The following is a 13910-nucleotide window of genomic DNA, read 5'->3' on the forward strand; positions in this document are numbered from 1 at the left end:
CCTCCTGGCCATGGCAAGAGCCAGCTGGGATGGCTCTTGCAGGGGGCTCTTCTGGGGTCCTCGCAGGTCCACCTCTGACCGTGCCTCTGTTCCTCTCTCTTGCAGCCCTGGAACGCCTGACGGAGGACACGAGCAGTGCTGTGTCACAGCTGGCACTTGAAACACTGCATGTCCTCCTGGCAATACAGCGTGAGCGATATTCCACCATCCAGAGGCTGCACGATCAGCTGCGCAGGGCATGGAGGACTCGTCCTCGCCTGTCGGGGCTCGGCTGCTGCACTGCCAGATGACTGAGGAGGAGAGCTGATCTGGGAGGCTGTCTTTGCTGGGGCAACCTGAGCCAGGGGTAATTTTCCTTTTCTTTAAGATTTTTCTTTTCTTCTTTTCCATTTTTTATCTATATTGTAAATAAATAAATTATAGAGTATATAGAATTATATATAATGTTATAGATTATAGATTAATATAAATAATTCTAGAATGTGTTATGATACACAGACTGCCAGGAGCTTTTCTTTTCTGCCCAAGGTCTGCAGGGCAAGAGGCAGGAAAGGGTGAAAAGGAAGCTTGTGCTCAGCAGCACAGCAGGCTGAGGGGTGATGAGGCCCTGTAGGCACAATTGTTCAGAAGGAGCAATGAAGGGGGAAAAGGGTGCTTGTGCTCAGCCAGCTGCCCAGGTGTGCAGTGGGCAAGGGGAAATGGCCAGAAGCCCCTTGGCCTTTGCTGGTGCTGCTGAAGCCTTTGTGCTGCCCACAGAGCGGCTGGGCAGGGGCCGGGGCTGCGGGGATCCCTGCCAGAGCGGTGCCTGGAGATGGCCACAAGCCCTGTGCCAGGCAGGAAGCGCCATCCGTGTCCTCCTGCCCGTGTGCTGCTGGCTGCCTTGCTGAGGGCTCCCAGGTGCCTCTGGATGCGGCTGCTCTGGAGCTGCTGTGGGGCTGCGGCGCTGCTGCCGGGCAGCTTGGCCGGGCTGGGGCAGCCCCTGAGGGGCTGGGGCGCTGGCAAGCCCTGAGCAATGGGCTGTCAGAGGCCACAAGCAGCCCCCTGGCAGCCGCCTTGATCCTGACAAAGTTGACTTGCAAGAGGGATCCTGGGCACTCTGCAACTAACAGCATTGCTGCTGTGGAAAACCCAAATGCAGGGAAATCGCAGACCTTTGGTCTTGTCAGCAAAGCTTAGAATTAAACACAGGATTTGATCGGAGACCTTGGAAAGGGCTTCCAAACTTAGGTGCTAGAAGCGAGAATGAAGATTTCTAGTTTCTAGCAGAGACACGGGGAGGAATGTTGAAGTGGAGGAAAGTTTAGAGTTTTGGAGTCCAAGATCTAGAAAAAATAAAAGTAGTTACAATGGAAAACAAGAAGCTTAGGATGCAGTGCTGTAGGTTTGTGTGTCATAACATGATTGGCTAAGGAAGCTTACACTGTAGCATGAGTCCATAAGATGAAATATTGAAGGGTTGGCTCCAAAACACGAATATCCTTGTTGGCCGTGTCTTCTTGGCCAAGAAATCCTTCAAAGCTCTTGTAACTACAAGTCTTGTGGCCTTGTGAGCCATACGGTGGAGATGTGAGCCAAACTCACCCTTCCTGTCTATGTAGAGGAGAAGAAAAAGCAATGGCATCATGTAAAAAACTCAGAGATCCGCTCTCTAGCTCTTTCCAAACTCCTTCAACTCCCCCAAAGTGGAATTTAGCTACAAATAGATGACAGGGACTCTTAGTGCTGGCTCTTTGACTCCAGAGCAGCTGCTTTAGAATCTTTCTCTTAACCCTGTGTAGTTATGTGCCAGAAATGGATCATTGGAAGAAACTTTCCCAAGTGACTTGCATGGAGGTTTGTTTGAAGGGTATTTGAGGAGAAAGGCTCCCAGCAGAGGTCTGGGCTTTAGCCTAGCTGTGTCCCCTGGTGATTATGAAGTGTGCCGTCAGCAGCAGGGCTTTCTGGGCTGAAAATATCATCAGGACACTTGGACTTGCTCTTTTTGGCCTCTAAAAGCTGGACACAATTTCGAGGCAATTTTGGAGACCTCATCTATGGGTGGATGGAGCACCTAGGATTTTCCCAATTGCTGGGAATGGTTCTCCAGGTCCCTGGAGTATCCAGGGCCCTGGTAAGTTCCAGCCCCACACATGCCATGGCAATGAGAAGCAAAGGAACCCAGAGCTTTTTGTGCTGCCTGTGTCACTGCACCGGGGTCATGGAATGGGAACACGCAGCCCTTGTGCTGGAGCTGAGCTGCTCTGTCCAGCACTGGTGGCTGCCATCCCAGCTGGTTTTGCTTGTCCCAGTTCCCTGACAGCTGGGGCCCTGGGCAGAGCCCTGAGAGCCTGGTCTTCCCCCAGGGAAGGAGAAGGAGCCCCTGGAGAAGCTGTACCGAGTGGGGATGCTGCTGCTGCTGCTGCTGCTGCTGCTGCTGCTGGAGACAGCGAGGGTGGCATCAAGGATGACAAGCTCTTCCTCAGCCTGGCCACTGGAGGCTGAAGGTGATGGACTTTGATTCTGGCACCTTTTTTCAAAGCCAAACTCCACAGGGGATTTGCAGATGAGTCCCCAGCCGGGGAAATTCTCCCAGATTTGGGCATGACCCAGCGTGGTGGGGAACCAAAGACTCCCCCTTTTCTGGGGCAGATGCAAGTAATTCTTCAGTCGCTGCCCGGCTGCTTTTGGCAGGGTGGGGCATGGGCTGGGGTGGGTACGAAATGGGAGCGGGCTCCTGGCCCTGCCAACAGCCCCCAGCACCCACCATGCCCCAGGCTGGGGCTGGGGCTGGGGCTGGGGCTGGGGCAGCCAGCCCGACACAAACAAAGCCCCATGTTGGGAGCAGAGGTGGGACTCCAGAACCTGTGCAGAGCTGCTTTGCTGTGCAGGCAAGGAAGGGCTTGGGCTGCTCCACTGCCCTTGTTTGCTTTGGGATCATCGTGATTTTGGGGGGCAGTGCAGGGGGGAAGAGAGAAAGTGTGGGCTTCCCTCAGCCATGGCTGGGTTTTCCTCAGACATGCAGGGGTTGGGCCTTCCTCCAGGCCCTGACAGAGATGAGAGTTTTTACCGTTTTTCTTGTTTTCCCTTTTTGCATCTAATCTCTTTTCAATAATGTGTTGTTTGTTTTAGCAGAGGAAATGTTCCAGGTGATCCAGTGTGGATGGGGAAGTGCTTGGGAGCAGCTGTGGCGTGGCTGGGCCGTGCCCTTGGAGAAGGCTGAGGACATGGTTTGGGAGCAGCTTTTCTTCCAGCCATGGGTGGTGTGAGGTGGGTTCCTGTGTGCTTGGCAGGGTGGGATCAGAGCTTTTGGGAGCTGGCAGCGAGCACAGGAGCATCCTGCTCCGGGCAGCTGCTGAGGGCTGGATGTGCCGTGGCTGGCTGCAGGCTGGGCACATGTGCTGCCCTCCTGCTCTGTGCCTTTGGCAGCAGGGATGGGCAGCTCTGGGCACAGCTCTGGGCGCAGCCAGCATGGCCTGGGCACCGCAGGCCTTGGCACAAGGGCACAGGAGCCCTCAGCTGACGGGCAGTTTCTGCTTTCTCTCCTTGCAGCCGGGCTCTGCGGGTGCTGAGGCTGCTCTGGGCTCTGCCAGGGCTCTTCTGGGCTCAGCCCTGGGCCCAGCTGGGCTGGCTCTGCCCTCACATTGCTCTGACAGCTCTGCATCAGACCAGCCCATTGCGAGCACAGCGCCTGAGCTTTCTGCTTTGGCAGGTGAGTGAGACTCTGCTGCAGGCCCAGAGATTGCAGCTGGGGACACACATGCAACTGGCAAGGACCCAAACTCTCCACAGTCCCAGCTGAATGCCTGGATCTGTACAGGGTGTTTTGTGTGTCCCGTTCTTCCTTCTTGATTGGCTGGAATTGTGCAATTGCACTTTGTTCCTCCTCTAGAAGTGCCACGAGTGGGCCAAAGCTGGCGAGCAGGCCGTGCTCCTGAGGCAGTGCAGTCTGGAGCTGGTGGATGGAGAATTGCCTTTCTGCACTTCCAAACCAGAGCAAAAAGCTGCCAGTGGGACTTTGTGTGTCTAAGAAACTCCTGGCAGTTTCAAAGGGAATGTGCAGCTCATTTGCAGGGTGAGAAGGAAGGTGATCTTCTAAAGGATTTGGGGTTTGACAGAGTTTTCATTCCCAGTCCTGCTTGGAGCTGGAAGGGCACAAAGCAATTTCCTCTTGCTTCAACCACAATTTCAAATACAAATTTCAAATGTTTGGAAACAAAGCCCAAAATCTTTTAAGAGGCTGCTGAGGTCAGTAAGATGGATGCATGCCATCAGCACATTTACAATGTAAAGAACTGAGTTCTCTTTTTAAAAAGATCATTTACCTCTTAATGCAAAGAATTTAACTTTGCCTTTATGTTTTGTTTTTTCACTAACATTATGTTTTTTCACTAACACCTGGATTTTATTCCTATCTTTTACAATTTACCTAATTTTTTCCTTTTTCCTTTTTTTCCTTTCAATAGAAAACATGTCCTATAAAAGGAATGTCCTTTGCTCCTGGTTCCCGTGTGGAGCAGCTCCCTTCCTGCTGGCTGAGCTGCTCAGGCAGAGCGCGGCAGCTCCTGGCCCTGCAGAGCTGAGACTTTTCCCCGTTGCTGGGCACAGACTGATGGAGCAGCACTGCTGAACACGGGCACACAGAGGGACCAGCAGCAGCTGCCTTTGGCCGCCTGAGGCTCCAAGGCCCAAACTCTGAGCAGCCAGGGCTGGAAGAGACTGGCAGGATCTGATCCCTGACTCTGGGCCAGGGCTGCACAAATGACCCCACGGCAGCAGCAGCAGCAGCAGCAGCAGCAGCAGCAGCAGCACCAGCCGCAGCAGCAGATGGAGCTGACTTTGAGCACAGCCCCTGCCCCTCTTCCCTCCCGTGTGCAGCAGTGTCACAGCAGCCTGAGGCACCTGGGAGCCCCCAGTGCCAGCAGGGACTGGAGATGGCAGCCCTGGGCTCCTGGAGGCTGTGCAGGGAACAGAGCTGGGCACTCCCTGTCCATGGGGAGCTTCCAGATGGAAAAGGCGGCTGTGCCCAGGCAGCTGCAAGGGAACAGAAAGGAGGGTCTGGAGCACTGGATCTGTGCCAGTGCCACAGTCCTGGGCAGCAGCCACCGAGCCCTGGGGAAACAGAGGGCACAGCAAGAGGGACAGAACCAGGCAAGGGCAGAGACTGGAGAGAGCCAGGCCTGGGAGCAGGAGCAGCTGCTCCATTGCACTCTTGGAGAAAGCTCTTGGCTGGTTCAAAGCGCTGAAAGACGTGAAGGGCAGAGAGGAGGCCTCAGCAAACAATGCTCCTGTTTGCACAGCCTCCCCTCTCCGTGTCCCAGAAGGAATTGCATGGACTGTGCTCTTCTCTCTGATTCGTCTCATTCAGCATGAGCAACTCAGCACCAGGAGCTGAAGGAGCTGAAGCCTCAGGCCACAGGAGCTGGGCAAGAGGAGACTTTCTGAGCAAAGTAATGCTGCTAAAATAGCCCCAGCTGAATGCAGTGGATATTAGCATGGAACCACAGAATCCTTTCTGTTGGAAAAGCCCTCTGAGCTCACCCAGTGCAGCCAGGCACCCAGCAGTGCCAAGCTCAGCACTAAACCTCGTCCCTGAAGTGCCAAGGTCTGGACACCAGCCCTGAGTGCGGCCTGAACAGCATCCCCTGAGCCAAAGGTGGCCTCTGGATGAACCTTCCAAGCAAAGGTTATCTTTGTATCTGCTCCCTGATGAAATATGCATGGTCACTAGCACTGAGATAGATGTAGCCACTCATTCGTGAAACATGTATTGACCCTTGTGTATTTAGAAGCCAGACAAGGCCATGAAATCTGACATCTGGCCTTGTTTGGGGCTGTATGGTCAAAGTCAGCTCCCTTGGTTCCTCCTTGAGCCCTGGCCAGGCTTTGGGAGGAACCCAAGAGGAGGATGAAAGCAGATGTTGCCACACTAGCAGTGCTGTCAGTTTGTTCATTCAGCACTGTCAGAGCTGGGCCCTCTCCCAGCGGAGTTGGAGCCTCACCTGAGGCTGGAGGCACCTGCAGGAATGTCCAGTGCCCAGGAGTGGCTCTGCAGCCCTTGGCTGTGACAGCTTCCCCAGCTGCTGTGTGGGTCTGGGGGATGGTAAAGGTTGAGGGTAAATGCTGCTGGATCTTTCTTAATCACTGCTGCAATCTTTGGTGGGGATGGTTGGGTGCATTGCTGAGTTGCTCCTGTTGTGATTCTTTGCTGCTCTGAACTGCAGGAAATGACACTGATTCCTTCAGCTGGAGTCTGTGGCTTTGGTGCTGACCCTGCCCACTGGTAAAACAAAACTGGCAGAGTCTGTCCAGATCCCAACAAAATGTCACTTGTTCAGTGTAAATGTGAGGAATCAGTGCCATCAGAAATTCCCAGCTGGGAAGCCCTTTCCTGGAGTTCCCTGGCTCTGGAGTGGGCTGAGGTTGGAGCCCTGTGGGAGCAGTGGGGCAGTTGGGTAAAAGAGGCTGCACCCCTGGATGTCTTCAAATGCATCCAAAAATTGCACATGGAAAAGGAAAAGACCGTGTGGGTTTGGGCAGACAAAGATGAATTTGTTGAGAGTACATAGGAAACAGCACCTTCAGAAGGAACAATGATTGTTGGAATGCTCCCACATGGAGCAAGAGAAGAAGGTTTTAATCTTGAACTGATATGCATTTGTGCAAGTGAAATATCTATATACATAATAATTATATATGTATTTATAGTATAATAAGACCTCAATATATCTATTTATACAAATTTATTTATGTCTGTATCTATCTATATTTCTATATCACTATCTATCTATGAAATTATATAATAACGTGAAATAGTGCTGACAATACTAATTTGGTAGCTTTGGCTGCTCAGGGATGTAACACTAAATACCCTACAGAACAGGACTGGCCAGGACCCTAATGTCAGTGGTCAACTTTTTGAGATTGTATACAATGAAAAAGGGAGAAAGGGAGAAAATTGGCTATTTTTGACGGATTGCTGATACTGTGGTGCAGGGTGCTTTGTTCCTGTGAAAAATACTGTGATTTTGCCTGCAGGGTTTTTCATGTACCAGATTATGCACAAGCTGCAGGATTGGGTGCGCGGGTGAAGGGGTTGTTAAAAGAGCAGTTGGAAAAATAAGGAGATGGGAACCTTTGTCCATGGAGAACCCATCTCCCAGATGTGCTCCATGCCCTTCACAATGGCCCACTGGGGAAATGGAACCCCCTGGCTGTGCACGGCTGCCCCCAATTTGCAAATCCAACCATGGGCAGTGAGACTTGGGCTGCCTGGGAAATTGTTCTGGCTGTGATGGCCCCTGGCAGGGCCAGCCCAGAGGCTGCAGGGCTGGGCCTTCATGCACTGGAATTCATTAGGAAAAATTCAAAGCCAATGACAGCTATCAATTCTGAAACAGGAATTCAGATTCCTCCAGGACACTTTGCTTTGGTTACTGCTCCCTTGGAGCTTGGCCTTGCAAAGTGTTCCTGTCATGGCAGGAGGAAATGATGCAGAATATCAAGGAGAAATTACAGTAATTCTGTAAACAATAGTGACCAGGATTGGATTAGTCAACCCTGTGACAGGGTAGTACAATTATTGAGACTGCATTTTTAGGAATGATTGTGAAAAAAGGAGATCCACCTCCAATCACCACTGTTTGTGCAAATAAAGGGTTTGGGTGCAGCAGTCCTAATAATGGAGCCAGAGTATGGGTCCCGAGGCCAAAAGGCCCTCCCAAGGCAGCTGAAGGAGCAACTCCTGGGAAAGACAACTCTGAGTCCTGAAACCTGGGCAGGAACAATGGGAATGTGTCCCTGCATCCAAGGATTCTGTGTGAGAACAAGGAGATCTGACAGGATATGGTTTTACACATCCTGCCAGACCAGATCTCCCTGTTTGCCCCAAGGGCCCCTTTGGGAAATGCTCTGATCCACGGGGCTCCATGTGAAGGCTGCTGTGACGCTGAGGGACTTGCACAGGAATTCCATCCAGGAGCCTGGGTGCCCCTCAGGGACTGGGACCCGGCCCCTTCCAGCCAGAGGGGAAAGGGCCCCCCAAGCCTTGTTAGCCACAGACAGCATGGTAAAGCTGAACAGCAAAGGGCCTGGGGGCATTATTCTGGAATTAAAAAGGTGCCAGCTCCATGCACAACAGAATTCTTGTTCCTAATTGGAATGAGATTGAGAAAAAAGAATGAAGAACGGTATCACTAAAGTACTGCTGATGTCTGTAAGGTGTACCTTGATAGTCAGCCAGAATCTTTGTCTGCCACAAACACCTCTGGTGTTTCACCAAGGGATTGGTCATCAAAATGTAAGGATGGCTTATGATGGATTGCTGAGCTTCTTTTGTAATTCATTGCTAATGATGATGTGCTTTGCTGAGCTTATCCTTTTGTAAATCTTTGCAGCTGTGCATGATATAAATGACACAATTCCTTCAGTTGGTGTCTGTGTCTTTGGTAGTGACCCTGCCCACTGGTGAAACAGGGTCCCCTCTTGCCTAAGTGTTCCCTGGGAAGGCAAAAGCCCTCCCTCCAAAATTCCCCCCTTCCTCCCTGTTCCCCCCTTCATACCCTGAGCATGATGTGCTCTGGTCTGGGGTACCCCCGGGTCAGTTGGGGTCCCCTGTCCTGGCTGTGTCCCTGCCCAGCTCCTCCGCAGCCCCAGCCCCTCCCCAGTGTGGCTGGACAAGGGGCAGGACAGGCCTTGGCTGTGCTGCAGCTCAGCAAGAACAAAACCATCTCTGCGTGCTCAGCCCTGTGCTCAGCACCTGGCCCAGCAGTGTCTCAGTGCCAGGGGCTGTGCCCTCAGTCCCTGCCAGGGGTTTCCATGGCAACTGCCAGGCCAGGTGACCCAGGTGTCCCCCCCAGTGCCGGTTGCCATGGAAACAGTGCCCAGCCCTGCCCCTTTCTGTCTGGCTGACCTGGCCTTTGGCCCTGGCAGTGCCGTTGGCTGCTGGTTCCTGGTGCCTGAGCGGCCAGCGTGGCACAGGACAGGTGGCCATGGCACAGCCCCCAGCAAGGGATCCCCTCTGGCTCTGGGCACTGACACCAGCCCTGAGCAAGGGCCCAGGGCAGCTTTCCATGGCCACCAACCATCACAAGGGCTCCGGGCATTGGTTGCCATGGCACCAAACCAAGGAACGGGTCCCCATGGCCATTGCCATGGCACCTGGTGGCACCAACGAGTGTCACTGCAATTGTACCTGGAACAGCCCTGGCACTGCTTTGTCCCAGGGTTGCCATGGCCGCTGAGGACAGCAACAGCTCTGCAGGCAAGTGGCCATGGAACCTGGCTGCAGAAATGGCTCCTTGGGCTGGTTTCCAAGGAAACCTGAACTGATGGGGGTTGCCATGGCACCCAAACCCAGCAGTGGGGTCATTGCAGTGTCCATGGCAACAGTCCCTTGCAATGGCACCACTGCATGTTGGGATGATGATCCACCCTCACAGCTGGCCCAGGGCAGGTCTGGAGTGCTCCTGGTGGCAGCTTGGGCTTGGCACACACTTGAGGAGGATGTCTGTTTGCAATGGAGAAACTCAGGAGTTTTAGATTGCTTCAAAAATCAAAGAAGGAAAATCCCTCTTTGGCTGTGTGCAGCCAGTTCTTCAAGCAAAGCAGGTTCCAGGTGAGTGAGGAGAGACACAATGGGCTTGGGGAATGTGGAGCAAGGTTGTCTACACTGGCTCAGAGCTCAAGGCACAGCTTCTCTGAGCAGGCCAGGGCTCCTTAGGAGAGTCCCTGGATCAATATCAGTCACTGAATGCTGCAATCACCTCTTGTGTAATAGGAACAGCAATAAAAGACACCCTTTAAAATAGGACTACATATTTCCTGGAAGCTCTTTGAACTATTTCTCCATAACTGTCAAAGGAAACCGTCCTAATGAACTGCACTGGAGCAGAGGGAAATCAAGGCAGAGCCAGGGTTTGTCAGGACTTGCTTGATCCTCATGAGCCTCACTGTGCATTTGGAGCTGAGCCCTTGAACATCAGGGCCTGGCAGGAGATTGCACAAACCTTGCCAGGAGTCAAAGGCAGAGGAAACACCCCAAGTTTCTGCAGGCATTCATGGCTCCCACTGAGGTCCCTCTCCAACACAGGCTCCTCATGCACTCCTTGCAGGAGAGAATTGGTGGCCAGGATGGCACAAAAACCTCTCAGACACTCAGTGTGGAAAGGAAAATCCAAAGCACCTTCAGCACCTTGAGTGTCTCAAAGCATTAATGAGCCCCACTGAGTGTCAGTACAAAGCTCTCCAGGGACTAATTAACACAGATAATTGGGGCCATGATTGGACAAATATCTCCCAGAGTCTATCCAAAGGGAAACACCAAGTACCTTGAAAGAACTCAAGTACTTTGAAACATTAATGAGCCCCACTGAGTGGTGTTACTGACAAAGCCTCTCTAAGAACTAACTACAACACATAATTGGAGGCCATGACTGCACAAAGCTCTCAGAGACTCCAAAGCAAAAGCAAAACTCCAAGTCCTTTGAAAAACCTGCAGTCCCTGCAGGGAGCATTCAGGAGCCCCCAGGGCCATTGCTGAGCAAGGCTCCCCAGGGACTCCTTCCAGCAGATCCTTGAGGCCACTGGGATGTGGGCTAGGGGGAGATGCTGAGGACAGGACAAGGGGGTGACAGTGCCCAGCCTGGCTGGGGCTGTGCCAGGAGGCCCCAGTGCCTCAGGACAAGGTGTCTCCTCCCAGCCCTTGGTGACACAGACCCTGCTGCTGTGCCCCAGGGCACCAAGACTTGGCTTCTCTTTGTCCGCAGCTGCCATCAGTGCCTGCAGTTCTCTGCTCTGCCTGGGGACACTTTCCCTGTCGTGTCCCTTACAGGGATCTCTTCAAAGTACAAGAAACTTCAGTGTTTCAATAGAACTGAGTTCTTGAGGGTTCTTGAAGGTTCTGTGACATCCCAGAGCTGGCTGTGACATCACAGAGTAGGGTCTGAGGCCATAGAACACAGTCTGCCATCATAGAGGGTGGCTCTGTGGCATCAGAGAGTTGGTTGTGACATCACCTGGTGGCTGTGGAACATCATAGAGCAGGCTGTGACATCACAGAACAGATTGTGACATCAGAGGGTGACTTTGTGACATCAGTCTTCTGTGATGTCACAGCACTGCTGTATGACATCGCAAGGTGACATCGAGTTGGCTCTGTGACATCAAAGGGGCAGTGTCACATCACAGAGAAGGCTGTGTGACATAACAGGGGCTCTGTGACATCACAGGGGCAGTGTGACATCACAGGGGCTGTGTGACATCACGGGAGCTGTGTGAGGTCACTGGGAAGGTCACTCTGCCCCGGCCCCCCTCACAGCTCCCCCCAGAGCAGTCCAACCCTGCTCGTGCACAGCGGGGTCCCCTGTCCCCCCGGGTCCCCCCACCCCTGGCCCCGCAGCCTCCCCCAGAGGATGTTCCACGAGATCGACCCCAGAGCCTGACACAAGGACGGGGGGCCGGGGCCCTGGGGGTGGCACAGGGGGACAGGGACCCCCCAGCAGGGTCCCTGTGTCCCCCAGAGCCAGAGCCTGGGCCAGGGCTCCTTCACCCTGTTACGAACGAGGGCTTGAGAGCGCTGAAAAAATCCCCAGCAAGGGAGCAGCAAAAATCAGATTTAATATTAACCAACAGCAGCACAAAGTTCCTTGGCAAGAGTCGTTCTGCTCCTGACTGGACTCTTCAGGCACACCAGGGAAACAAAGCAACAACAAAACCAAACAGAATCCAGGCAATCAAACCAGAAATTAACTGAGAACTGTCCCTCTGTGTGTGTGTGTGTGACACAAGGACAGCAAGGGCAAGGATAAAAGGAACACGGCCTGAAAGCTTAACAGAGCTCAAACTTAACCGGACATTACTTATACATTAACCTTAACTGATAGTTTCAACCTCACAATTTAGCAAAAGAGCAGAGCGTAACAGCATGTAACCTAACGTAAACCTATGACTTTGCAATTTAACAGAGGATTAACATTTAACAATATTGAACTTAACATAAAACTTATATTAAAGGTAACCACTTAGCAAAAGAAAAACTCTCAGCAGCATTTAATTTAACTTAGGCCTTGTGATTTAACCTTCCCTACAGGCCTGACTGACTCAGCTATCCAAGGCACAACAACCCCTCAGAGAGCAGCATTTCTGCCACATTTCCCCAGCACAGGCACTCGTGTGTGCACACAGACACCAAGAGTCAGTGCAAGGCACCTGTGAAAAATTCCCCTGGGGCAGGAAATGCTCACTGTGGATCCTTTGGCATCTCCCCAGTGGGCAAAGGGTTGAGCCTGGAGGAGCTGGGGGATCAGCCCAGGCTCCGTCGTTGTTCAGGATCCCCAAGTGCAGCAAACGGGAGAGTTCCCGGCTGGGAGAGGCCTCACTCAGAGGGAGTCGCTGGCCCAGGAGAGCTCCAAGGGCTCCTTTTGGAGTGCTGTGTGCAGGGCCCCAAGAGAGGGGCTTCAGTCCCAGCAATGGTTCATCCTGGCCGCACTTGGCATCAGCAGCTTTCTTTGGCAGTGTGAGAACAGGGATGTTGTGCCACGGAGGGAACAAAAACAGTTCCCAGGGCTGCTCCTACAGAAACCAGGAGCTGGTTGGGCAGCAGCAGTGGCTGGAGCAGTGTTTGTGATGAGCTGCAGAGGAGCTGAGCCCAGGGGCTGTTGGCCAAGGCCGAGGCCCAAGGAGCATTTCTCAGCTGGCAGGGCGGCCTGAGAAGGGGAGGGGGGAATGCAGCAGCACAGGGCCATGGAACCAAGGGAGCATTGTGACACTGTGGAGCCTTGTAAGACCAAGGGACCATTGTGACACTGTGGAGCCTTGTGAGACCAAGGGATCATTGTGACACTGTGGGGCCCTGTGAGACCAAGGGACCATTGTGACACTGTGGGGCCCTGTGAGACCAAGGGACCATTTTGGCAATGTGATGCCTCATGGTGTCATGGAGACCACTTTGACATTGCTGGGCCTCATGGAACCAAGGGGACTGTACTGACGCTGTGTGACTCCATGGAATGTAGGGATCATCATGACATTGAGAGGCCGCATCGGACCAAGGGTCCATTGTGACACCACCGGGCCTCATGGAACCATGGAGACCATTATGACACTTTGTGGTGTCATGGAACCAGGCAGCCATTGTGACACTGTGGGACTCCATGGAACCAAAGGTTCACTGTGACATTGCAAGGCCTCGTGGAACCATGAAAAGACAATTAAGACACTTTACAGCCTCATGGAACCAAAGGGCTATTGTGACACTGAGGGGCCCATGGAATCACAGAGACCATTGTGACACTCAGGGGACTCATGGAGACCATTGTGACACTATGAGGCCCCATGGAATAAGCAAAGCATTGTGAGACTGTGAAGCCTCATGGAACCAGTGAGACCATTGTGACCCTTGGAGGAGCATTGTGATATTGTGGGGCCGCATGAAACCAAGACCCCTTTGTGACACTGCAGGGCTGCATGGAACCAAAGATCCATTGTGACACTGCATGGTCTCATGTCATCAGTGGTCCATTGTGACACTGGGCAACCAAAGGAGACCATTGTGACACTGCAGGGCTGCATGGAACCAAAGCTCCAGGGCGACACAGAGTGGCCTCCTGTCATCAATGGTCCATTGTGACACTGTGGAGCCAGAGGAGACCATTGTGACACAGCAAAGCCCCAGGGTCCAAAGGTCCATTGAGACATTGCAGACTTCATGGAACAGAGGAGTCACATGACATTGTGGGGCCTGGGGAACCACGGAGACCATTGTGACACTGCAAGGGCTCATGGAATCCTTGGGACCATTGTGACACTGCAAGGGCTCATAGAATCCTTGGGACCATTGTGACACTGCGGGGCCTTATGACACCTGGGGGCCACTGTGACATTTTGGGACCCCATTGAACCTGGGGGCCAGTGACACTGCAGGTCTTCTTGCAATC

The sequence above is a fragment of the Melozone crissalis genome, unplaced genomic scaffold (genome assembly GCF_028551555.1).
Source record: "Melozone crissalis strain CALT ecotype California unplaced genomic scaffold, PUWL_Pcris_2 ptg000201l_1, whole genome shotgun sequence".
Lineage (NCBI taxonomy): Eukaryota > Metazoa > Chordata > Aves > Passeriformes > Passerellidae > Melozone > Melozone crissalis.